Raw genomic sequence first — 27,015 nt, 5'->3', positions numbered from 1 at the left:
AGACAGCAAAGGACTTGGAAGAGCAGTTGAATGGGATGGATAGTGTCTTGAAAGGAGAATATAAGATGAACATCAACAAAAGCAAAACGACGATAATGGAATGTAGTCGAATTAAGTCGGGTGATGCTGAGGGAATTAGATAAGGAAATGAAACACTTAAAGTAGTAAAGGAGTTTTGCTATTTGGGGAGCAAAATAACTGATGATGGTCGAAGTAGGGAGGATATAAAGTGTAGACTGGCAATGGCAAGGAAAGCGTTTCTGAAGAAGAGAAATTTGTTAACATCGAGTATAGATTTAAGTGTGAGGAAGTCATTTCTGAAAGTATTTATATGGAGTGTAGCCATGTATGGAAGTGAAACATGGACGATAAATAGTTTGGACAAGAAGAGAATAGAAGCTTTCGAAATGTGGTGCTACAGAAGAATGCTGAAGATTAGGTGGGTAGATCACATAACTAATGAGGAAGTATTGAATAGGATTGGGGAGAAGAGAAGTTTGTGGCACAACTTGACCAGAAGAAGGGATCGGTTGGTAGGACATGTTCTGAGGCATCAAGGGATCACCAATTTAGTATTGGAGGGCCGCGTGGAGGGTAAAAACCATAGAGGGAGACCAAGAGATGAATACACTAAGCAGATTCAGAAGGATGTAGGTTGCAGTAGGTACTGGGAGATGAAGAAGCTTGCACATGATAGAGTAGCATGGAGAGCTGCATCAAACCAGTTTCCGGACTGAAGACCACAACAACAGACAACAACATTCCTGAAATGGATTGGCCTGCCGAGAGTCGCGATCTGAACGCAATGCAACACCTTTGGGATGAATTAGAATGTCTGCTTCAGCCCAGACACAGACGTTCAAACTTCACTACCTTGTCTGATTTCGGCGCTTGAGGGAGAATGGGCTGCCCTTTTCCACAGACATTCAGACACAACGTTGAAAGTGTTCCGAGAAGAGTTCAAACCGTCTCAAATGAGAAGGGTGGGCGCATCCTTTATTAATGTTTCTAATAAATATCCGGATACTGTCGATCGGATAACATACCTGCTGAGAATGAAGTGAGTCTGGCTGTGGGCGCAGTAGTGAATTTGGCAGAGTCGTGTAGCTGGCCGCTGGAGGGGCGGGGCCACGGTACAGAGTGCTGCGCTGAGCTTGTAGGGCCTCTCCGCTGCGTGACTCACGCGTGCTCACTTCCGCCGCCCAAGCGACATCTCAGGCGCTGTTTGAGGACCGCTCTAGAATGTGAATCGCTATTTTATAAGCGCACTCTACTCTCCTTAACAAACGGCATTTACAGGGTGTTTCAAAAAGAAAGGTCTAATTTCAAAACTCCAAACTAATTGATAAAAATATACTTCAAACATGGGATGAATTGCAAAGTACTCACAAAACCTTAGTTTTAGCTTTGCTTTTGCAAACGCTCTGTGTCCACCAGCAGCAGCGCAAGATAGATAAATTCGTAATGAACTTTACACAATGTATCTGCTTGTACAGAAGTTATGGCGGCTATTATTCTGTTTCTTCACATTTTCTTTGTCACGAAGTGAAAGGAAGATGGCCGCACTTTCCTTCCTATATACCGGCAAGAAAAAAAAAAAAAAAGAACTGTATGGGGTCATGTCTGGCGATCTTGGAGGCCAAGGATGCAGGGTTGTGTCTCGAAGTCTCGTGCACGCTGTCCACTGTTGAACTACTTTCAAATGCTGTAGAACTGGCTGTTTCCACGTCTTCAGAAGTACTCCGATGACTTCGTGTTTCCAACAGGATGGAGCTCCACCACACTGACATAACAAAGAAGGTCAGTTTCTCAACACTAGTCTGCTAAGAGTCGTCAGGCGCATTTTCTGTATTGTGTCGGCAGATATTCACAGTTTCGTTTTTGCGGTATGTAAATGTAGTCAGTCCAAACAATTTCTGCCCGTCACGTCTTCCACGCGACGCCTTCTGTCGACGGAAGGCATCGTTCTCTTCCTCATTACAATCAAATTGATTTTTCAAGCGGAGTCTTACATAACCATTCGATAGAGCGGACCCAAATTCGTCTAGTGCCATATTTGTTTTATCGACAAGTACGAACAGGGTCAATAAAAGACGCAGAATAACCAATACTCTTGCGGCGATAGCAACGTCTTGGCCTGCTCTGAATGCTATCGCTATGCAGCAGCGCTGCTCAGGCGCTACTAGAGTACTGGTTGTTATTCTTAGTGTTTTATTGTCCCTGGTAATACGTATCACTAAAACGAACGTCGCACTAGACTAATCTGCGTCCGATCTATCGAATGGGCAAGTAAAATTCAGCCTTAAAAATCCGAGACGATGATCTCCGAGTTAACAATGCCTGGTGGTCCAGAGTGGACGCACTGAGCGCATGGATACCAGTTTCTCTGAAAACAGTGCCATTCCTTGACACAGGGTACGTCATATTCCTAATCGAACCTGCACGACTGCCGGCCGGAGTGGCCGTGCGGTTCTAGGCGCTACAGTCTGGAACCGAGTGACCGCTACCGTCGCAGGTTCGAATCCTGTCTCGGGCATGGATGTGTGTGATGTCCTTAGGTTTAATTAGTTCTAAGTTCTAGGCGACTGATGAACTCAGAAGTTAAGTCGCATAGCACTCTGAGCCATTTGAACCACTTGAACCTGCATGACTGTGCAAACTGTGTGTCTTTCCTTTGGCACGCTGGTCTCAAGGGCTCGTTGAAATCCGGCATGGCGTTGAGTATGGCCCATCAAAACCCAACGGTTCCATATTCGCACGGCACTCATGCTTCCCGACCAATTCGAGCAGCAGTTCCGAGTAACGAGAAACGTAGTCTCGACAGTGCACCAACCTTACATCGTCGAATTCCAACAAGTACTGATAGTAACGTCTCCTTCTTACTCGAGGCATAACATAATCTTCCCAATAACTACATTCAAATGCTATTTCTAAATAAGAAACCTTCTGAGTAATCTTTCAAAATACATACAAAATTTAGCTGGCATTACTACGACCTATTTCCAGTGGTTGCAGGGAAGTGCTGAATGTGTATCGTGTGTATCATGCAAATCTGCAAGCTGCAAAGATGTTACATTACTGCGCCAAAGTGATAATTGTAGCTTTAGAGTTCAAATAAGGATAACGTTTGTGAAAGTTATCCAGTAAGGTGTTTCATATGTGTTATTTCTCTAACAATTCAGTGGACCGAGCGAGGTGGTGCAGTGGTTAGTACACTGGACTCGCATTCGGGAGGACGACGGTTCAATCCCGCGTCCGGCCATCCTAATTTAGGTTTTCCGTGATTTCCCTAAATCGCTCCAGGCAAATGCCGGGATGGTTCCTTTGAAAGGGTACGGCCGATTTCCTTCCCCGTCCTTACCTAACCCGATGAGACCGATGATCTCGCTGTTTGGTCTCTTCCCCCAAAACAACCCAACCAATTCAGTGGAAGTCTGTTTCTTGTCCAAGTTGCCTTTTCCTGGTGACTAAAAAGCCAGGTAGAAAATAAAGGGGAAGATGAAACTAGAAAGAAAAGCAAGGAATATATACTTGATAGTTATTTATCAGCTTGAATCAGAATATCCAATAAAGATATATTATTACAAGCGCGATGCGTTTCGACTGGTAATATTAACGTTTTTCCACACATTGATTTCCTCGCTACTCAATCATTCCACTTAATTTTGAGGACATATGTGTAAGACAGCTCAAACATTTAGGCTCTCTTTTCCGATTTCTCTGTGATTCACTTCCACACAACGATGCGCTTCAGTCGTACCTCCTAATAAATTTCGTTCTCAAGTTAAGGCTCATGTTTGATACTAGCAAACTTCTTATGGAGAGGAATTCTCTGCTTGCCTATTATAACCTGCCGCTTACGTCCTTACTTCATACGCCATGGATTATTTTGCTTCCTAGTAGCAGAATATCTGTACTTGGTCTGCTACGTGGTCCTGACTTCAATGTGAAATTTGTCGCTAAACTCATTTATACTGCTTCTTCGTTCGATTTGCTCAGAACCCATTTTTTGTGCTCAGCAGTCTGTTAACTCAATTCGACAGGTCCTGTAACACATTCTCACTTTCACAGACGGCAGCAATATCATTAGCACCACTTCTGAACCTTACTTTTACTTCCGTCAATGTTTCGTCGATACGTAAATTGAGCTGTAGAGTAGAAAGACATCGTAGCTGTTTTACGCTCTTTTTAATTCTCGAATTTCTCCCTTGGTCTTTATTCATATGGTTTCTTCTTGCTCTATACTCCTGTAGCGTATGCCCTTGCTTTTGGAGTTTGTACACCTTGCAACACCGTTTCATCGAACGTTAATTTCTATCTGTTTCCTAATTATTTTTTTCGACAGGTGTAAATAATTCTTCATGTATTCGAGTACTGTCCATTACATGACTTCCACGTTTCGTTAGTAATGTACTGATTTGGTGTAAGTGTCGGTGTTTCGAATATTTTTAATCACTATGGAATGTCACTGCCTTCCCGCCGAGTTTTCCCTGTTTGTACAGAGGGGTCTAAGCAAAGCCTAAATGTGCTGTGCCAGCCGAAGTGGCCGTGCGGTTCTGGGCGCTACAGTCTGGAACCGCGTGACCGCTACGGTCGCAGGTTCAAATCCTGCCTCGGGCATGGATGTGTGTGATGTCCTTAGGTTAGTTAGGTTTAAGTAGTTCTAAGTTCTAGGGGACTGATGACCACAGCAGTTAAGTCGCATAGTGCTCAGAGCACTATGTGCTGTTAAGTTGCAGATAAAGCAAATTCTTGTCCTCGGCGTAGTGGGAGGAGTACAACCTGTTGTCTGTTGTCGTTCAATTAACTACAGTCAGTAAATTATTTTGTCATAAAGAGGGCAGCAGTAGTTGATAGATAGTGCTGCCATTTCCACAAATGCATGAGTTTTCAATTGATGTTAAATTTGTTGTCAGCATGGGCACTGACGACTTCAATAGTGTCACTTCAGCAGAAATTAGGAACAATGTTTCCAACGCAGCTACACCACAATTTGCATTGGGTCAGCAAATTCAGATTGCTTTTTGGAAGCAACTAGCAAGTGCATCACATTCTCAATCGAATATGTACTTTGGAAGTAAAACAGCGTGCCAGAATAAAAGGGATCGTCCGAGATACCGAGGTCGCTAGAACGACGCGAGTGCTTCAGAGTGCTGGTCCCTCATGCTGCTGAAGAAACAAAAGCGTGTCACTCTTTTTCTCCAAATCGCCCGGTCCAAAGGAATGCGGTTAGTACAACAGGTTTCTGAACGGACCATTGTCTTCCAATGAGTGACTCATATAAGACAACTGGGCGTTCCAGTAAACAGTTTTTACAGTGCCTACGAGAGCGGGGGTTACACTTCTGTTCAGTATGTTAATTACAACTGGAGGACGTTGCACACCAATTTGCTGTGCTTCGGGGAAGAGCTAGCGTCGCGAATTGCGGCAAGAGTCCGTAAACTCTGCAATAGTAAATTACAGCTGTTGTGTTACACTGCATATGCTCTATGGTAACAGTTTCCCATCGTTATCATATGTTTCTTATTACAAAATTTTAAATGGACAAATGAAAAAGAAAAAGCCTCTGTCCCAACATTAAAATCTGTTTAGGTACCATCACGCGTGTAAAACTCCGGTCGCGAAAGAAGGGATCTATTGCCTCTTTGAGTATTTGAAAGAAGCAGCGTGGAATCAAAGTCGACGAAAATCGGGGTTGTTTGCAGTCCCGTGTCGTAATCAATTTGTAAAAGTTTTTTAACGTTTACAGTGACTTTTCGTAATGAAGAACTGATTGATACCGTACTGGCTTGAGAATTGTACTCTTTAATAAAAAAAAAAAAAGAGTCGAGGGGAAGCAGTGGTTGGGAAAGGAGTGAGAGAGGGTTGTAGCCTCTCCCCGATGTTATTCAATCTGTATATTGAGCAAGCAGTAAAGGAAACAAAAGAAACATTCGCAGTTGGAATTAAAATCCATGGAGAAGAAATAAAAACTTTGAGGTTCCCCGATGACATTGTAATTCTGTTAGAGACAGCAAAGGACCTGGAAGAGCAGCTGAACGGAATGGACAGTGTCTTGAAAGGAGGATGTAAGATGAACATCAACAAAAGCCCGCATCTCGTGGTCGTGCGGTAGCGTTCTCGCTTCCCACGCCCGGGTTCCCGGGTTCGATTCCCGGCGGGGTCAGGGATTTTCTCTGCCTCGTGATGGCTGGGTGTTGTGTGATGTCCTTAAATTAGTTAGGCTTAAGTAGTTCTTAGTTCTAGGGTACTGATGACCATAGATGTTAAGTCCCATAGTGCTCAGAGACATTTTTGAACATCAACAAAAGCAAAACGAGGATAATGGAATGTAGTCAAATTAAATAGGGTGATGCTGAGGCATTAGACTAGGAAATGATATGCTTAAAGTAGTAAATGAGTTTTGCTATTTGGGGAGCAAAATAACTGATGATGGTCGAAGTAGAGACGATATAACATGTAGATTGGCAATGGCGAGGAAAGCGTTTCTGAAGAAGAGAAATTTGTTAACATCGAGTATAGATTTAAGTGTCAGTAAGTCGTTTCTGATAGTATTTGTATGGAGCGTAGCCATGTATGGAAGTGAAACGTGGACGATAAATAGTTTAGACAAGAAGAGAATAGAAGCTTTCGAGATATGGTGCTACAGAAGAATTCTGAAGATTAGATGGGTAGATCACATAACTAATGAGGAGGTACTGAATAGAATTGGGGAGAAGAGAAATTTGTCTCACAACTTGACTAGAAGAAGGGTTCGCTTGGTAGGACATATTCTGAGGCATCAAGGGATCACCAATTTAGTATTACAGGGCAACGTGGAGGGTAAAAATCGTAGAGGGAGACCAAGAGACGAATACACTAACCAGGTTCAGAAGGATGTAGGTTGCAATAGGAACGGGGAGATAAAGAAGGTTGCACAGGATTGCGTAGCATGGAGAGCTGCATCAAACCAGTCTCTGGACTGAAGACCACAACAACAACAATCAAAAAACAGCATCTTCCATTTGAAAAGAAGAATTTTGTACGAGCATCTGTGAGGTTAATAAGATCACGATCACAATTTGATTCTTATTTTTTGAGCCCATTTCCAGATTGTACACCAGTTAGGTTACCGAACGAGGTGGCGCAGTGGTTAGCATACTGTACTCGGGAGGAAGACGGTTCGAACCTACGTCCAGTTATCCTGATTTAGGTTTTCTGCGATTTCCCTAAATCGCTTCAGTCAAATGCGGGGACGGATGATTTCCTTCCCTAATCCGACGGGACCGATGACCTCGCTGTTTGTTCTTCTCCACTCATACCAACCAACAAACGAGCTATGTTATTTTCAGAGTATGTTGATATAATATCCCCATACTTAGCAATCATGCACAATAGCTGGTTCGATGAAAGATCTGCACCCTAAAGAGTGAATAGTTGCATAAGTCACACCAGTACTTAATAAAGGAAATAGATGTAATCCGCTGAATTACAGATCCATATCACTTGCGGCGATCTGCAGTAGGGTTTTGAACGTTTAGTGTATTCGAACATTATGAATTACTTTGAAGAAAATGATTTATTGAAACATAGTCAGCACGGATTCAGGAGACATTGATCTCGTGATACACAACTGACTCTTTATTCTCACGAAGTTATGAGTGTTATCGATAGCGAATATCAAATTGATTCCATATTTCTAGATCTCCAGTAGGCTATTGATGCCGTTTCTCGTAAGTGACTTCAAACTGCGCTTCTACATATTATTGTCTCAGTTGTGCGACTGGATTCGTGAGTTCCCGTCAGAAAGATCACAGTTCATAGTTATCAATGGGAAATTACCAGAAAATAGAAGTGATATTTGGTATTCCCCACGAAAGTGTTACAGGCTCTCTGCTATTCCTGATCAATATAAACGATTGAGGAGACAATCTTGGCAGCCATCTTAGATTGTTCGCAGACGAAACTGACATTTGACGTCTAGTAAAGTCACAAGAAGGTCAAAATCAATTGCAAAATGATTAAGACAAGATATATGTATTGTGCGAAAAGTGGTAATTAAGTCTAAATAATGAAAAGTGTGAGGTTTGCCACCATAGTTTCACGATAAAACACACAAATCTAAAGGCTGTCAATTCAATTAAATACCTTGGGATAACAATTACGAACAACTTAAACTGGGACGATCACTCAGACAATATTGTGGGGAAGGCGAATAGAAGACTGCATTTTATTGGCGGAACACTTAGAAGTTGCAATTTATCTACTAAAGAGACTGTCTACACTACGCTTATCCGTCCTCTCCTGGAATATCGCTGCCCGGTATGGGATCCATACCACATAGGATTGACGGAGGACCAGAAAGAGTTCAAAGGCGGGATGTTCACTTTGTATTATGCCGAAATATGGGTGGGGTGGGGGTGGGGGGTGGTCACACATACGGTGGCAATCATAAAAACAGAGATGTTTTTCTTTGCGGTGAGATCTTTTCACGAGATTTATCCTCTTAATACGAAAATATTTTGTTGGCACCAATCTACATAGAAAGAAACAAATAAGACAAATTAGAGATGAAAGATTTAACTGTTCATTTCTCTCACGCGCTATTCGAAAATGGAGCGGTAGAGAAATAGTTTTAAAGGCGTTCACTGAATCGTCTGCCAGGTACTAAAGTGTGAATTGCGGAGTTGAGATGTAGATGTAGATATTCGTCAAAGTGAAAATAAAATTTTACCATCTGTAGCATATAAAGAAAAGGATTCAAAGAGACACGCCGCCTGACACTTACTTATGGGATATTCAGATGCTGGCTGTTTGAAAGTCCCCACTCCTTGTCCAACTGGAGGGAGTCTCGGACTCTTGAGTGGACGACCCGAAACCTCCGCCTCCGAAAAAACCACTCCTGCACCAGGCTAAACCTGACGATCCACAACAGGCTGGAGGAAGAAAATAGCAAACAAGTACTCGCACAGGACAGGAATTTGGGATCCTCGCAATATTCCCAACGCTTACTCTGCGAGTCTGGGATTGATTTTGAGAATGTGCTGCCCACACCACATAGGATTGACGGAGGACCAGAAAGAGTTCAAAGGCGGGATGTTCACTTTGTATTATGCCGAAATATGGGTGGGGTGGGGGTGGGGGGTGGTCACACATACGGTGGCAATCATAAAAACAGAGATGTTTTTCTTTGCGGTGAGATCTTTTCACGAGATTTATCCTCTTAATACGAAAATATTTTGTTGGCACCAATCTACATAGAAAGAAACAAATAAGACAAATTAGAGATGAAAGATTTAACTGTTCATTTCTCTCACGCGCTATTCGAAAATGGAGCGGTAGAGAAATAGTTTTAAAGGCGTTCACTGAATCGTCTGCCAGGTACTAAAGTGTGAATTGCGGAGTTGAGATGTAGATGTAGATATTCGTCAAAGTGAAAATAAAATTTTACCATCTGTAGCATATAAAGAAAAGGATTCAAAGAGACACGCCGCCTGACACTTACTTATGGGATATTCAGATGCTGGCTGTTTGAAAGTCCCCACTCCTTGTCCAACTGGAGGGAGTCTCGGACTCTTGAGTGGACGACCCGAAACCTCCGCCTCCGAAAAAACCACTCCTGCACCAGGCTAAACCTGACGATCCACAACAGGCTGGAGGAAGAAAATAGCAAACAAGTACTCGCACAGGACAGGAATTTGGGATCCTCGCAATATTCCCAACGCTTACTCTGCGAGTCTGGGATTGATTTTGAGAATGTGCTGCCCACACCGTAAGGGTGCAAGAGCGAGGTGACCTTGAATTGTTTCTCTTGAAAAGCATTAACGATTTTTCCGAATATTTTATTGCATTAAAAGAAAAAACTTTTAATATCGCTACAGCAATGTGGTGCTGTTATGTTGTGCTGCTACATGGGGCAAAGAAAAGAAATCGCAAGTACTCAGCGCTCAACATGTGAGGTCTATACATTGCTGTGCTGCAAATGTGATTTAATGCGTCGTGTAGCACATTAATTGAATCAAGGTGCGGCTACCCAGACCCAATGCCGCATGGCGTGGATAAATACTGAGTGTAAACTTACAGAACGTAAAAAGCACTCAGAGGAAACTAAGGCGGCACTCTTGTGAGCTAATGTGGGAGCGGCGGTGACTGATGAGAAGCACAGCTTCCGGAAAGCCGGAGAAACGACTCCGAGTTCACTGTAGTTCATCTCGATCCCAGCGCTCCAGCGACTAACGTAGCAAGCTACAGCCTCTCGTCCCCACGGCCCTGAGGGCATGAAGTAAGGAGTTAGTTGGTGTTCTTAGATTGGTGTAATGATGCTTTGATTATATAATGCAACCTGCAGCGTGTTTATATGAATCTCATTTATCTGGATATTTCCTTTAGATCAATACTATAGAACTGATTTTAAATCTATAATGTAGATTTTTTTTTTCTATTGTGGTCAGTTTACTTTGATACTATATTTTTCGGCCATCCTTCACCCTCTAATTTTATCAGATGCCCACACCATTTTAAATTCCGTGTTTCCACATATTCAGTGATGTACATGGGATATTCGGCTAACCGGGAGGTCTAACGCGGTGCTACTCGAGAGGGAAGGCGTGCCGGTCCCCAGCACGAATCCGTCCGGAGGATTAGTGTCGAGGCCAGGTGCGCCGGCCAGTCTGTGGATGGTTTTGAAGGCGGTTTTCCATCTACCCGGCGAGTGCGGACTGGTTCCCCTTATTCCGCCTCGGTTACACTATGTCGGCAACTGTCGCGCAGACAATGACTCCACGTACGCGTACACCTTAATAACTCTACCACGCAAACAATTGGGGTTACACTCGCGTCTGGTATGAGACGTTCCCGGGGGGGGAGGTCAGCTGGGAGCCTAACCGCACAATAACCCTGGGTTCGGTGGGGGGCCTGTTGTGTGGTTGTGAACCACAGAGGGCTACGGCGGGACGAAGACTGTCCGTCGTTTCTAGGTCCCCGGTTTAATACACACACACACAATACACACACGTGGGAAATTTCATTCGATTCCTTTTTTATTTTGGATCTTCTCCCAAACTGAAACTCTACAACTTCTTCTAAAAAAATTTGTAATTGGGCGGCTTTAAGTCGTCTTCTGTCATTTCCCAGAACTCCGCTCTATATAAACAAATAATTTGTTATTATTGATTGTATAACTTTTTTCTTTTTACGTTGCAAACCGAATTGGGGAGAAAAGAAATTCATGGCACTACCTGACTGAAAGAAGATATCAGTGTATTGGACATATCTTGAGGTATCAAGGAATCATAATCGAGAGCAGTATGCTCAGTGAAAGTTGGAGACCGAGGCTTGAACACAAAAAGCAAGTTCAAATGAATGTAGTTGCCCAGAGGCGAAGACACTTGGACAGAATTGACTAGCGTGGAGGGCTGCATCAAATCAGTCTTCGGACTAAAGATCACAACAACAACAACAAATGTCACTGTGCCTAAAATTTAAAAAAAAGAAAATGTAATTAGGTATCGAAGGAAAAGTAAACGGAGATCGAAGTTCTCTGCTGGAGTCCTAGATATAAGAAGAACAGGAGAAGGTGTACTAATGGAAGGATGACGGTTGACATTCAAAACTAACATACATGCGTAAAACTGAACAATACAATAAAAACTGATATACCTGCCTAATATCGTGTAGAGCCTACGCGAGCACACAGAAGTGCCGCAACTCGACGTGGCATGGACTACACTAATGTCTGAAGTAGTGCTGGAGAGAACTGACACCTTGAATCCTGCAGGGCTGTCCATTACTCCGTAAGAATACGAGGGGGTGGAGATGTCTTCTGAACAGTACGTTGCAAGGCACTCCAGATATGTTGAACAACGTTCACGTCTGGGGAGTTTTGCTGCCAGCATAGTGTTTAAACTCACAAGAGTGCTCCTGGAGACACTTTGTAACAATTCTGGACGTGTGCGGTGTCGCATTGTCTTACTGGAATTGCACAAATTCGTCAAATGCACAATGGACATGAATGGATACAGGTGATCAGACAGGATGCATTCGAACGTGTCACCTGTCACAGTCTTATCTAGACGTATCAGGAGTACCATAACACTCAAACTGCACACGTCCCACGCCATTACAGAGCCTCCACCAGCTTGAACAGTCTCTTGCTGACATGCAGGTCTATGGATTCATGAGGTTGTCTCCATAACCGTACACGTCCATCCGCTCGACGAAATTTGAAACGAGGCTCGTCCGACCGAGCAACATGTTTCCAGTCATCAACAGTCCAACGTCTGTGTTGAAGGGCCCAGGCGAGGCGTAAAGCTTTGTGTCGTGCAGTCATCGAGGGTATACGAGTGAACCTTCGGCTCCTAAAGCCCATATCGATGTTTCGTTGATTGGTTCGCACGCTGACACTTGTTGATGGCCTATCATTGAAATGTGCAGCAATTTGCGGAAGGGTTGCAATTCTGTCACGTTGAGCGATTCTCTTCAGTCGTCGTTGGCCCTGTTCTTGAAGGATCTTTTTCCGGCCGCAGCGATGTCGGCGATTTAATGTTTTACCCGATTCCTGATACACGGTATACGGTCGTACGGGAAAAATCTCACTTCATCGCTACCTCGGAGCCGGCCGCGGTGGCCAAGCGGTTCTAGGCGCTTCAGTCAGGAACCGCGCGACCGCTACGGTCGCAGGTTCAAATCCTGCCACGGGCATGGATGTGTGTGATGTCCTTAGGTTAGTTAGGTTTAAGTAGTTCTAAGTTCTAGGAAACTGATGACCTCAGAAGTTAAGTTCCATAGTGCTCAGAGACATTTGAATCTTGAGCTACCTCGGAGATGCTGTGTCCCATCGTTCGTTCGCCAACTACAACACGACGTTCAAACTCACTTAAGTTTTGATAACCTGCCAATGTAGCAGCAGTGACCGATCTAACAACTGCGCCAGACGCTTGTTGTCTTTATGTACACGTTGCGGATCGTAACGCCGTATCCTACCTGTTTACATATCTCTGTATTTGAATCCGCATGCCTATTCCAGTTTATTTGGCGCTTCAGTATATAACGCATGGAGGAATCGGGAGCAAGCCAGTAGTCGGTGTCAAATAGCTGGTGCTGATGATGATAATGAAGTAAGTTCCATAAAATTTCGGGCGTGCAGCCGCATAAATTCAGCTTCTTCTTCTTATATTTCGGCTGAATACCGTCCACCCATGTTCAAAGTGAGCCGAGGTGACTAACGCTCCAGCACTTTTACTCCGTCCTTTTAAACCCGAGAACCGCACCACTGCGTATGCAGCCAAAAATACACAAGGCGCCAGAGATGTTGATAGGCGGCAAAGAGGTGTAACATATGCATGGAAATTAATTCTACGGCTGCGCAGCCGACCGAAACGGTGATATCGATGTGTCACGGAGAGCTTCACCGTCGCGACGTCATTCTGATTTAACTTCAGAAATTGCCGGATTCCATGATTTGTCCAAGGTGAAGCCGTTATCCCTATTAATTAAATTCGTCGCCAACCGAATTTTACTTAAATGATAATTAATTGAAACCCTAAGTTGCCGACAGGTGTTGTTGATATACCTCGATGGGGACAGCTGAAAATGTGTGCCGTGACCGGGACTCTAACCCGGGATCTCGTGCTTACATGGCAGGCGCTCTATCCATCTGAGCCACCGAGGACACAGATGAACAGCACGACTGCAGGGACTTACCCCTTGCACGCTTCCCGCGAGACCCACATTCCCGACTGTCAACAATCTACATACGTAATTTACCTAATAGATATTTGCCCATCCACTCATTACTCGCTTACTAAGGTGACGATTCCCGTAAGAGTTCGGGCAACCTGTGCCCATTCGCACAGATGAAGGTCAATGGCTGGGTAGCCTTTAACTATATATATGAAGATAGTAACTGTTCTCGAAAGAACAGATACCAGCGATGACCGTGCAGCTTCTCTAGAAGAAATGATAATTAATTGAAACCCGAAGCTGCCGACAGGTGTTGTTGATGTACCTCCATGGCGGAGCTGAAAATGTGTGCCCCGACCGGGACTCGAACCCGGTCGTGGTACACATTTTCAGCTGTCCCCATCGAGGTATATCAACAACACCTGTCGGCAGCTTCCGGTATCAATTAATTATCATTTCTTCTGGAGAAGCTGCACGGTCATCACTGGTATCTGTTCTTTCGAGAACATTTACTAACTTCATATATAGAATTTCAGTTACTTCTTTCACTACTGAGTCCCAGAAAGATGAATTCGAGGCTACATTTTCTCAATTATCGTACACCATATAGTGTCCAGTGTCAATATAGTGCTCCGCTGCTGCAGATTTACTAGGTTGTAAGAGACGGGTGTACCTGCCGTGCTGTGTGCATCTCTCCTCGACTGTACGTGTCGTCTGTCCGATGTATGAACGGCCGCACTCACAGGGGGTCTTATAAAACCCAGGCTTCCGAAGCACCAAATCATCTTTAACGGTACCTAGGAGTGCTACAGTCTTTGGTGGAGGACGAAAAATCACTTTCACTTTGTGTCTTCTGAGGATCCGTCCTATTTTTGACGTAAGGCTTCCCACGTTTGGCAGGAAAGCCATGGATGTAAAACTTTCCGTGTCTTCTTCCGCTTTCCATGTGCCCACTGTTGATTTCTTAGAAGAAGAAGCTGAATTTATGCTGCTGCACGCCCGAAATTTCATGGAACAAGCTTTGCGCCGCGAAAACATAAATATACACAATGACGTAAGTGTCCAGACTAATGAAACATGAGCCAAGACAGTGTTGGGGAATTACTGGGAAGATGTCAGAGAGCGTGCAGAACGTACTGGGCAGCGTGCCCGCGGGGTCAGTCAGCTGCTAGCTGCCTCGCTTCCGGCTATTGTGGCGGCCGGACCTCAAGTGTTTGGGAGTTTCCCCAGCGAGTGAGAGAGGGTGTGGAGGCGGAGGAGCCGCTGCCTGTGCCCACGGACACAAAGCCCCCGTGTGTGCGTGGGCGGGCTGTGTGGGGACCGGCTTGGCGGCCCAGCCCAAACACACGCAGCTTCCGCCCATTCACACGGCCGCGGGCCACCTCACACACCGCACAAGGCTACGCGCGCGCTTCCTCTCACAGCGGCGCCAGCTGGCGTCCACACACCGTCACAATGCCGCCCACGCTTCTCAATGAATGAGTCAGAATAACGCAACTGAAACTTTTAAGAGTTCTATATAAATACAGCAAACAGTAACGAGTCGTTTTTTGAAGTATCCTTCATTCCATTGACATGCTTTCGAACATTTTCGGGCTCATTTTCAGATAGTGCAAAAGAGGCTACATGTCTGTTTCATAGCGTAATGCTGGCTTGGCAAAGAGCGCATTCCTGGCCTAGAGAAGTCTACTAGTATCAATGAAGGCGATAATTTGAAAATAAATTACCGAGAATGTACGTTTGGAGCACAGCATTGTATTGTAGTGAAACATGGACTGCGGGAAGTAAAGGATGTTGTGTGCAACATTGGCTCGGTTTCAAATAGTGCAGTACATGACCTCAGTTCATGACTTGTAGAAAATAAACTAACGCTAAATCACAGTAAGACTCAGTTTCTAACACACAATTCAACAAAACCTGACGTTTTAATCTCACAGAATGGGTAAATGATTAGTGAAACTGAACAGTTAAAATTTCTAGGTGTTCAGATAGATACTAAGCTGTCGTGGAAAGCGCACGTTCAAGATCTTGTTCAAAGATTTAATACTGCCATTTTTACTATTCGAACGGTATCAGAAGTGAGTGATCGTTCGACACGAAAATTAGACTCCTTTGCTTATTTTCATTCACATTTGTCGTATGGTATTATATTTTGGGGTAACTCTTGTCATTCTAAAAGGATACTTTTGGCTCAGAAACGGGCGGTTCGGGCAATAAGTCGTGTGAGTTCACGAACCTCTTATCGACCTCTGTTGACGAGTCTGGGTATTTTGACATTGGCGTCTCAATACGTATATTCCTTATTGTCGTTTCTTGTTACCAATATTAGTTTAGTCCCAAGAATAAGCAGCTTTCACTCGGTTAATACTCGGCAGATATCGAACCTGCATTTGGATCGGATTTCCTTAACTCTTGTGCAAAAAGGTGTGCAGTATAATGCTGCATCCATTTTCGATAAGCTGCCACTCGAATTCAAAAATCTTAGCAGTAATCCACGCGCTTTCTAATTGAAACTGAAGAGTTTCCTCATGGGTCACTCCTTCTATTCTGTAGAGGAGTTCCTTGAAAAATTAAGCTGATTTTTATTGTATTGCTGATAGCGTTTACTTAAACTTATGGACTGACTTTTTTAAGGTTCATGAACATTAATTTTTGTCTGTTATTGAGTTTATGTTGTAGTTTCATGTACTGACACGTTCCATGACCTTGGAGATTTGCTCCTCAATTTGGTGCTACGGAACTTGACGAGTAAATAAATAAATAGGAAGAATTTCAGATGCGGTGCTACAAAAGAATGTTGATAAGAAAGTGGACTGATTAGATAAGAAACGAGGAGGTTCTCTGTAGAATCGGCGAGGAAACGAATGTATCGCAAACACTGACAAGAAGGGAAAGGATGATAGGACTTCTGTTAAGACGTTAGGGAGTAACTTGCATGGTGCTAGTGAGAGCTGTAGAGGCTAAAAACAGACAGAGATTGGAATACATACAGGAAATAATTGAGGACATAGGTTACAAGTTCTAGTCTGAGATCAAAAGCTTGGTACAGTAGAGGAAGTCGTGGCAGGTCGCATTGAACTACTTAAAAGACTAATGATTCAGGAAAAAAATCCAGGGAGCTGGCTTTTCATGGCGATTTGGCTCCATTCAGTTTTTTAATCCACTAGCAATATAAACAATATTCATGGCCATACATTAAAGTATGTTCCATATTCTTGTCACAGAGCCAGCATCCAGCATTACGCAACGAAAGACTCATGTAACCTCTTGTGCGCTATCTGGACATAACCTGAAAAGGTTCGAAACCGGTTTAACCGTTTCAAGAAACAGTTTTCTGTAACACTCTGCGTCATTTTTTTTCTATGTAAAGGCTGGTCGATGTGGCCGAGTGATTCTAGGCGCTTCAGTCCGGAACTGCGCTGCTGCTACGGTCGCAGGTTCGAATCCTGCCTCGGGCATGGATGTGTGTGATGCCCTTAGGTTAGTTAGGGAGACTGGTGACCTCAGATATTAAGTCCCATAGTCTTTGGAATAATTTGAACCTGTGTACAGAAGTATATTTTTTTTCGTTTGACAAAAATACATTTTTTTGGGGATAATAGTGATTATTTAATTTCGCCCCAGTGCTAACTGTTAAGTGAGAAGTAAGCTACAAATTGATATTGTATTTGAGTTGAACATTCAAATCCATTATGTGGGTATCATCTGCGACTGTTAATGTGTTAACGGTGCCTTCTGTCTGCAGGGTCCTGTGCCATGCTAAAGCTGTATACTGAGTGAAGAGGCCAGCAGCTCGGCGCGCCCAGTACGACTGCTCCTGGTAAGCCAAAGTTTATCATAAAATAGTTCCTAAGACACTATGCGACGAGTCGGCTGATATTCATTGCCATCTCGTTATGGCCACAGCTACGCTATGTGATCAAAATTATCCCCAAAAATATACGTTTTTCACATCAGGCGCATTGTGCTGCCAGGTACTCCATATCAACGACCTCAGTAGTCATTAGACATCGTGAGAGAGCAGAATGGGGCTCTCCGTGGAACTCACGTACTTCGATCGTGATCAGGTGATAGGGTGTCACTTCTGTCACACTTCTGTACGAGAGATTTCCACATTCCTAGTCCGCAGCTCGTGGTCGTGCGGTAGCGTTCTCGCTTCCCACGCCCGGGTTCCCGGCTTCGACTCTCGGCGGGGTCAGGGATTTTCTCTGCCTCGTGATGACTGGGTGTTGTGTGCTATACTTAGGTTAGTTAGGTTTGAGTAGTTCTAAGTTCTAGGGGACTGATGACCATAGATGTTAAGTCCCATAGTGCTCAGAGCCATTTGAACCATTTTTGAACCATCCACATTCCTAAACATCCCTAGGTCCACTGTTTCCGATGTGATAGTGAAGTGGAAACGTGAAGGGACAGCCGACAGTTGAAGACGGTCGTGCTGTGTAATAGGCAGACATCTATCCAGACAATCACACGGGAAGTCTAAACTGCATCAGGATCCAAGTACTACGACAGCTAGGCGGCAGGCGAGAAACCAGATTTCATGGTCGAGCGGCTGCTCATAAGCCACACGTCACGCCGGTAAATGCTAAACGACTCCTCGATTGGTGTAAGGAGCGTCAACATTGGATGACTGAACAGTGGAAAAGCGTTGTGTGAAGTGACGAATCACGGTACACAATGTGGCTATCCGATGGCAGGTTGTGCATATGGCGAATGTTCGGTGAACGTCATCTGCCAGCGTCTGTAGTGCCAACATTAAAATTCGGAGGCGGTGGTGTTATGGTGTGGTCGTGGTTTTCATCGAGGGGGCTTGCACCCCTTGTTGTTTTGCATGGCACTATCACAACAGAGGCCTGCATTGATGTTTTAAGCACCTTCTATTGAAGAGCATTCAGGGGATAGCCCTTGTATCTTTCAATACGATCGAGCACCTATTCATAAGGCACGGCCTATGGCGGAATGGTTCCACGATAATAACATCCCTGTAATGGGCTGGCCTGCACAGAGTCCTGAGAGGAGTCATATAGAACACATTTGGGATGTTTTGGAACGCCGACTTCGTGCTAGGCCTCACCGTCCGACATCGATACCTCTCTTCAGTGCAGCACTCTGTGAAGAATGGGCTGTCATTCCCCAAGAAACCCTCCAGCACCTGATTGAACGTACGCATCCGAGAGTGTAAGCTGTCATCAAAGCTAAGGGTGGGCCAACACCATTACCGATGGAGGGCGCCACGAACTTGTAAGTTATTTTCGGGCAGGTGTCCGGATACTTTTGGTCACATAGTGCACGTGCTTCACTTGCGCTCATGTTCATCAGTACGTGACATGTAATATACCTGTGCGGGGTGGTCCACATATCTAAAATGTTTCCAATCCTTCTTTTTTCAAAGCAGCCATTAAGTACATCACTCTTGTGTCAGCTGGAGAATGTATCACGGTGAAAAAGTCGTTCTGACGAATCGACACACTGCCATCTCTGGTCACAGAAGTTTACTCCACAGGGTGTCGATTGATCATAAGACTATAAATTACTCATAACTGAATATTTTCACCTGCACTCAACGCAAATACGATCTCTCTGCAAAGAAGAATGTAATAATTTAATTTCCATTCCGAAGGAGGCAGTTGCTGACAAGTGTAAATATTACCGAACTATTCGGTTAAATAGTCATGCCTACGAAATGCTGAAACGAAGTATTTACAAAAAAACAGAGAATATGATAGAAGCCGGCGGCGGGGAAGATCAGTATGAGTATACAGAAATACGCGATGCCATGCTGATCCTACGGCTTATTTTAGATGATAAACTGAAAAAATTGCAAACGTACATTTATATCATTTGTAGAGTTACTGACGACTTTTGACAATATTGACTGGGATACATCCTTTGAAATACTGAAGGTAGGAGGTTAAAATACAGGGAGCGTAAAGTTTTCTACAACTTGTACAGAAAACAGACTGCAGTTATAAGTGTCGAGGGGCATGAAAGGGAAACAATGTTTGAGAACGGAGTGAGACAGAATTGTAGCTTATCCCCAGTGTTATTCAATCTGTACATTGAGTAAGCAGTAAATGAAGCCAAGGAGAAGTTCGAGAAGGGAATTGGAGTTCAGCGACAAGAAATAAAAACTGCCGATGACATTGTTATTCTGTCAGAGACGGCAAAACACTTGCAAGACCAGTTGAACGGAATGGATACTGTCTTGAAAAGAGGTTGCAAGGCGAGTCTCAGCCGCAGTAAAACGAGAATAATGAAATGTAATCGAATTAAATCACGTGATGGTATAGAATCAGATTAGGAAATGAGACACTAAAACCAATCGACTGGGTACTGCTATTCAGTCAACAAAAGTAGAGAGGATATAAAATGCAGAGTGGTAATAATGGCTAAAGAAGGTTTCTGAAAAACAGAAATTTGGTAACGCGTATAAATTTACAAACGCTATAAACTTAGGTTTGCTTTTTTTTTAAATTTATCTTCTAAGATAAGTCGTATGATCAGTATTATCTTACCCAAACTGATCTTCCATAGGGCTGACTAGCTTAACTGCTACCAAGTTTTCCGTTCTTGGCATCCATTAATTTCGTACTTACACTTCGTACTTAAGTCGGTGCATGCGCAAATGAAAGTCGGCGCGTGATTCGTAGACAGTAGTGTGATTTTTTATGTTAGTCACCGCTTTTTTCACATCTGTGAGTGATATGTTAATGTTAAAATGATCCAAGTTACACCGTGGTTCGGAGTCCAGAGGGGTTAAACTGTGGGTTGCTCTGTAACTGCCTGGGTAAGGAGACGGCGTACCGCCTCTAATACAACGATGTTTAGTAAAGCCTTGCCGTGTTCAAATGCATCTTGAAATTGAAGTTTTAATCTTATGATAAATTAAGAATAAGAGTAAATATGACTCAGAGTGCCATCTTCAGTTTTATTTAAACAAGGCCGATTTCGAGGTTTCTAGTCTCACCTTCAGATACGCCTCGTTACATTCAAGAACTAACGTACGTCGAGTATCGTCTGATGGCGTTGAATTTACATATGTTGAGTCTTTGTCAGTGTCAATTAAATTCGCCAACAGCCGTGTAACTTAAGATATTGTTTTATTTTATTGTGAAGGCTACCATTTTCAGCATTTCAGGATGCATTTATATTATCGTGAAGGCTATCATTTTCAGCATTTCATTTTGCATAATGAAATGCTGAGACTGGTAGCCTTCACAATAAAATAATATCTTAAGTTACACGACCGTTAGCGAATTCCATTGACATTGGCAATTACTTTCCTAGCCGATGTCCCTATACATCCATATATGGATGGATATGTTGAGTATCGTCTGATGGTGTTGGCGTTACTTTATACCTTTAAACGTTATGATTAAACATGGTAACATCTATATTACCGAACGACCTAAAAATTGGTGCACGGCGCAAAATCCCAGTTTTAGCTTTTCTATGTAGCCGCTTTCGGGGCCAACAAAAATTTGATTTTCAGTATTTCTTATAATTAGTGACGGAACTTAAAAATTAAATTCTTGTCGTAATCTACTCACTAAGAGGTATAATCTTTCATTAAAGATTTAACATATTAAACCAAGTATTAAAGTTACAAACTGTGTCTGTGTTTTGAGGCAGGGTAACTCAGGACGCGCAAATTACCCTGATTATATTCATGCATTGTTCGAGAATGAGAGCACTCAGCTACTTGCAACGAACTTTAATGATTATTTCAGACTTTTTTTGAAACTTTTTCATGCTGAAATCTCCCACAAAATACCGGATGGTAAAAAGTTCATTACTTACATTTTAGCTGTTCTTGCTGCAAAATAGCAGCATCAGGCATGACGTTTTAATTTATTGCTTCTTTACTGCTAACTCTATTCGCATCAGATTTTGTAAAAAGTATCCACGTACACATGCTAAATATCATTTCATGAAATATAGTTAGGAAGACATGGCGTTTTATACATGGTAGTTCGATTCTTTAAAGAATCGGGCTTTGGGGACGGGGGAGGGAGGACTCATTGATTTTAAAAGGCACAGAAATGTAAAAGTAATTTCTAAAATACTATGGAGTCCTATTTTTAAAGTCTTACGGAAGTCTATCCAATTTATTCAATACCCCTACATACTTCAATTGGGCAATATCATTGTATAAATGTTTCTCTCCTATGCCTGCATAAAATGACTTCAGCATAAGGGCATTAGTTAAACGCACGAATGGAAGACGTCAACGAAGTTGTTAACACATAGTCAATAAGTAATGCAATAGCAATACGACGGCTGTTTTCTTTCAAACTCCGATCGTTGCCTCTGCTGTTTGCGATCAAGAATTGTTATGAAGAAGGGAACGCATGGCAGTTATGTTACGTGGGATTTCTGAAATCAAGCGAAACCCCTCAAGGCAACAGGACTTCTCTCTTAGTTGGAGACTACTTTCTAGTCATTTTTACCTGCTCATTGCGCGACATGACGTGATAGACGCGTATACTAGAGGCCCTGTGCAAAGTTTAACCGGATTTTCAATGTGCTTTTAATTTCACCACCGATCGGGGGTCGAGAAAAAAAAAAAAGAAAACCACTCGTATGTATGCTCCGGCTAATTGCAGTTATTTAATGTGAACAGGTACAATTAAAGTGGAGGGTAGATACCTGGAATTTGATTTTGTTAAAATGAAATTGAAGATCATTTAACCGCAGTCTGGTCCACATTCATTCTTACTTTCATGTTTTACTCGTATTTACTACAACGAGTATGTTCAGTACGAAAGGTCCTGCAAAGGCTGCACAGTACGTAACTCCTACTAGTAGGCTACTTTGCGAAGTAGGAAACTGCTAGGAAAAACGAGCAGAAAATAATAGGCGGACATTCTTGTAAGATGGTGAGATCTGCTTGATATATAGTCGCGTAGCGTTGCTTGTGCTCTTGCCCAGAAACCCACACATACACACACAGGAAATAATGAGTCACTGATGTCAGTATGCTACTAAATAACAAGAAAGGGCACTGAACGCCACTAAATTACGAAGTGTACGTGCCGCCGTGTTTTATTACGCCAATTAACTGACCGGCAGCGGAAAGTGTATGTTCTACAGCACGAAAGCGTCTGCGGCCTCGGAGGGGGGTGGGGGGATCACGTCCTCTTGGTGAGGCCGTACGGAGCAGCAGTATTACATCACGAGATTTCGTGCGACGGATCTGGCTGCTCGCTATAACCTGGCCAGCTGCAAGTAGCAGTATTGACAGCAACGTGGAAACCAACTATCTAGCTATAACACACAAAGCTAATCTTGATTCTGTAAACCAAGTCTGAAATATCTTATATAAAACCACGTACATGGTCGGCAACTCTCTGTGAAGTGCTCGACGAAGCGCACTTCATAACAGTAGTACTCATTTCCCGTCCTTTCCTCTTCGCCTATTAAGAGAGGAAAAATATCTATGTACTTCAGTACTCGCCTTAATCTCCCTCACAATTTTCTCGTGGTCACTTACGTAAGATATACACTATGTAATCAACAATATCTGGACAGCCATAAGCGGACATTAATAAGGGGTGTGTCCACCTTAAACTCCACTGGGTACATTTTCAGTGGAACGTCCGAATGTCTGTGGTGGGATGGCAGCCCATTCTTCATCAAGAGCCGGAAATAGAGTAGTGATGTTAAACGCTAGGATATGAAGCGGAATCGACGTTCTAAGTCATTCCAAAAGCGTTCCATATGGTCCAGGTTGGGACTTTGGGCAGGACACACCAATTCAGGAGCGTTATTGTCCACAAACCATTGCCTCACAGATGTTGCTATATCACAGTGTGCATTGTCATGCTGAAACAAACCATCCATCATCTTCGAAACGTTCCTCTACTGTACGCAGCACAAAATGCTGTAAACTGTTCATATTCTTCCACATTTGCCGTTTTCTTAATCCCAATAAAGGGACCACACACGTGACCACGAAAAACAGCCCCGTACCAAAACACCGCATCCTCTGTACGACACTGTTGGCATTACACCTGATGGCAGATTACTGTCTCCAGGCGCTCACCAACCCAAACTCTTCCATCGGACTGTCACATGGTACATCGTGATTCACCGCTCCAAATCACTCATTCCGTCGTCCGCTGTCCATTGGCGTCTCTCTTTACATCACCTCAAGCGTCGCTTGATTCAAATGGTTCAAATGGCTCTGAGCACTATGGGACTTAACATCGGAGGTCATGAGTCCCCTAGAACTTACAACTACGTAAACCTAACTAAACTAAGGACATCACACAGATCCATGCCAGAGGCAGGATTCGAACCTGCGACCGTAGCGGTTGCGCGGTTCCAGACTGGGGCGTCGCTTGGTCTTGACTACAAGATCATGTGGCTTGTAAGGAGATGTACGACCGTTGTACCGATTCCTTTTAACTCCCAATGCACAGTTTTTGTGTTAGCTGGACTAATGGTAGCACTCTGAAACTCCGGGAATTCAGCAGCTACCCTCCGCTGTTGTCGATGGTGCCTGTCTGTCAGTACACGAGCTCCGTCTGGTCGTAGTTAATATGTATCGCGTTTCCACTTCACAATCACAACAGAACAACAGATTTGGGCAGCTTTAGAAGGGATGAAATGTCCCTGGCGGATTTGTTGCCCGGGTGACATCCAATTACTGGTCCACGTTCGAAGCCAATGAGCTCTCTTAACCGACCCATGCTGCTGTTGCTGCTTCTGTTCTGACAATATAGTAATCCCCGTCCAGTTTTATACTTGCAGTCCGCCTCTTGTTCCACATCACATAGGCCTGTTCGGATACTTTTGAACGCAGTAAGACAGTGGCAGCAGAACTGTTGCACTCTCTTCTTCTGTGGAGATTCCCATTAAAGAAAGGAAGGAACATTAAACTGTGATATATCATTTGCTAACGGAGTTTTTCTGCCCTTGATGCGGCTACTGTGTATGCCTGAGTCGTTATCCACGGGAAGGAAGTTTTCTCCAGCCTGGGATTGGCGATGAGGAAATTAGTGTTTAACGTCCCGTCGACAACGAGGTCATTAGAGACGGAGCGGAAGCTCGGGTGAGGGAAGGATGGGGAAGGAAATCGGCCGTGCCCTTTCAAAGGAACCATTCCGGCATTTGCCTGAAGCGATTTAGGGAAATCACGGAATACCTAAATCAGGATGGCCGGAGACGGAATTGAACCGTCGTCCTCCCGAATGCGAGTCCAGTGTGCTAACCACTGCGCCACCTCGCTCGGTCCCAGCCTGGGATTGGCCGTCCAGCGTTTCCTTAACCCCTACAAAACTGGTGTTTCTCTCTCCTAAAATGGGGGTGATGGAAGCTTACCTTGATGTCTCAAAGCCGCGCGGAGTGGCGCACGGTCACGGGTTGCGCGGCCCCTCCCGCCGGAGGTTGGAGTCCTCTCTCGGGCATGGGTGTGTGGGTTGTTCTTAGCATACGTTAGTTTAAGAAGTGTGTAAGTTTAGGAACTGATGACCTCAGCAGTTTAGTCCTTTATGAGTTCACACGCATTTGAACATTTTTTGATGGCTCAAAGGGCGATAATTTTCCCAGCATTACAGGTATTTCCCGACATCTCTTAGGAAATTAGTTTTTGAGAGCCCTGACAGGAAGAAGCCAACATTAAGAGGAAACGGCCAACGGTAATCCGTCAATTCTGTTTCTCCTGCTGTTTGGCTGAATTTTAAATAATTTCGTAGAGCTGCTTGGAACTCGCGTAGTCGTCCGGCAGACACTGTAAACTGAAGGAGTTGCGTGCCCCGTGGAAAGAAGGTGGTGTTTTCGTAATATATTTTGGGAGATGGTGATCTTTCGTCATCAGCTGGATTATTTCTCACAATATGGAAAACTGAGAGAATCCGGAAGTGCGTTCCAGTGTGAGGACGCCTAACTATGTGTGCTCCTTTTAGGGTTCCCCCGACGCCTGTGGCTTTTTAATGAGCGCGCAAGTGCTCGACAGGAAGACGCATATTATCAGAGCGTGGAGCCATTAGCTAGCTGGAGTTAGTGTCCATTGAACGAAGCTGACTACGCAAGTTTTAATTCAAGCAAATAAATTCAATTCCTTTCCTTTTAAATTTAAGTGTGTTCTTTTGGTGTGCTTGCTTCCTTGTCCTCGTCGCGGACGCTATGGGGAGGAGTATTTTTGGTTGTTTTTTCATTAGTTTGGGCCATAAGTTCCATAAATTTAATAATCATAACAGATACACAAATCATAGACTTTACTCGTCAGTAGTATGTTCTCCTTCACTAATTGCTATAGTCTACCAACACTGTGGTAATTTTCCGATTCTGCGACCGTAGAAATCAGGCGAAGAGCGCACTTTCATCCGGAAAGGAAATTCCTTGAAGGTTGTTCGATAGAGAGAGGAAAAGGTAAAAATCTGAGGGCGCAAGATCTGGTGAATAAAGTGGGTGCGGAATGAATTCTCAATCTAACTGCTGCCTAGTGCTTCTTGCCTGTGTTGCAGAATGCGGGCGGGCGTTATCGTGTAGCAGCATCACTTCACGCAGTCTTCGTGGTCTTTGTCCTTGGATTGCACCTGTAAGGTGTCTCGATTGTTGACAATTGATGTCAGAAGTGATGGTCACAAACTACAGCGTCCATGTTCCACCACATGCGTAACATTATCCTTTGCCGATACGAGTAAGCCTTTGTACGGAGAGTTGCTGCTTTGGTTGGGATCAACCATTCCTTTCTTCTCCTTGTGTTAGCATAGAGGCACCACTACCTGTGATCAGTAACTATACAGGATGGGAACGGCCGGTGTTGTTCAAGAGCCAATTGATGAGGAGCAAGCGGACAAAAAATGTTCAAATGTGTGTGAAATCTTATGGAACTTAACTGCTAAGGTCATCAGTCCCTAAGCTTACACACTACTTAACCTAAATTATCCTAAGGACAAACACACACCCATGCCCGAGGGAGGACTTGAACCTCCGCCGGGACCAGCCGCACAGTCCATGACTGCAGCGCTTTAGACCCAAGCGGACATGCACATGGGGCCACCGGTTGATTTTTGTGAGTTTGGTTTAGACCGTGCAGTGTCCATAGACCCAATTTTTGAACCTTTCTGCCTGCCGCGGTGGTCTCGCGGTTCTAGGCGCGCAGTCCGGAACCGTGCGACTGCTGCGGTCGCAGGTTCGAATCCTGCCTCGGGCATGGATGTGTGTGATGTCCTTAGGTTAGTTAGGTTTAAGTAGTTCTAAGTTCTAGGGGACTGATGACCACAGCAGTTGAGTCCCATAGTGCTCAGAGCCATTTGAACCATTTTTTAAAGTAAATTTGTCGTATTTTAGGCTTTTGAAAAACGAACACTGTCTTATAGAGGACGGGCGCATCTAGCGCAAAGAGGG

The 27,015-nt window shown here is 43.9% G+C and overlaps 1 protein-coding gene across 2 annotated transcripts in view; it reads left to right on the top strand.

The window, feature by feature from the left end:
* Nucleotides 1-27,015, top strand: part of LOC126272472 (chondroadherin-like protein) — a 512,729-nt gene that overhangs the window by 264,103 nt on the left and 221,611 nt on the right. For both annotated transcript variants that reach the window (XM_049975352.1, XM_049975351.1), the window contains exon 2: nucleotides 17,405-17,479. The gene's annotated coding sequence lies outside the window, so the exon portion shown is untranslated. The remainder of the gene's footprint in view (nucleotides 1-17,404; nucleotides 17,480-27,015) is intronic.

This window comes from Schistocerca gregaria, chromosome 5 (genome assembly GCF_023897955.1).
Source record: "Schistocerca gregaria isolate iqSchGreg1 chromosome 5, iqSchGreg1.2, whole genome shotgun sequence".
In the NCBI taxonomy this organism is placed as follows: domain Eukaryota; kingdom Metazoa; phylum Arthropoda; class Insecta; order Orthoptera; family Acrididae; genus Schistocerca; species Schistocerca gregaria.
This window is presented reverse-complemented; position numbering and strand designations above follow the sequence as displayed.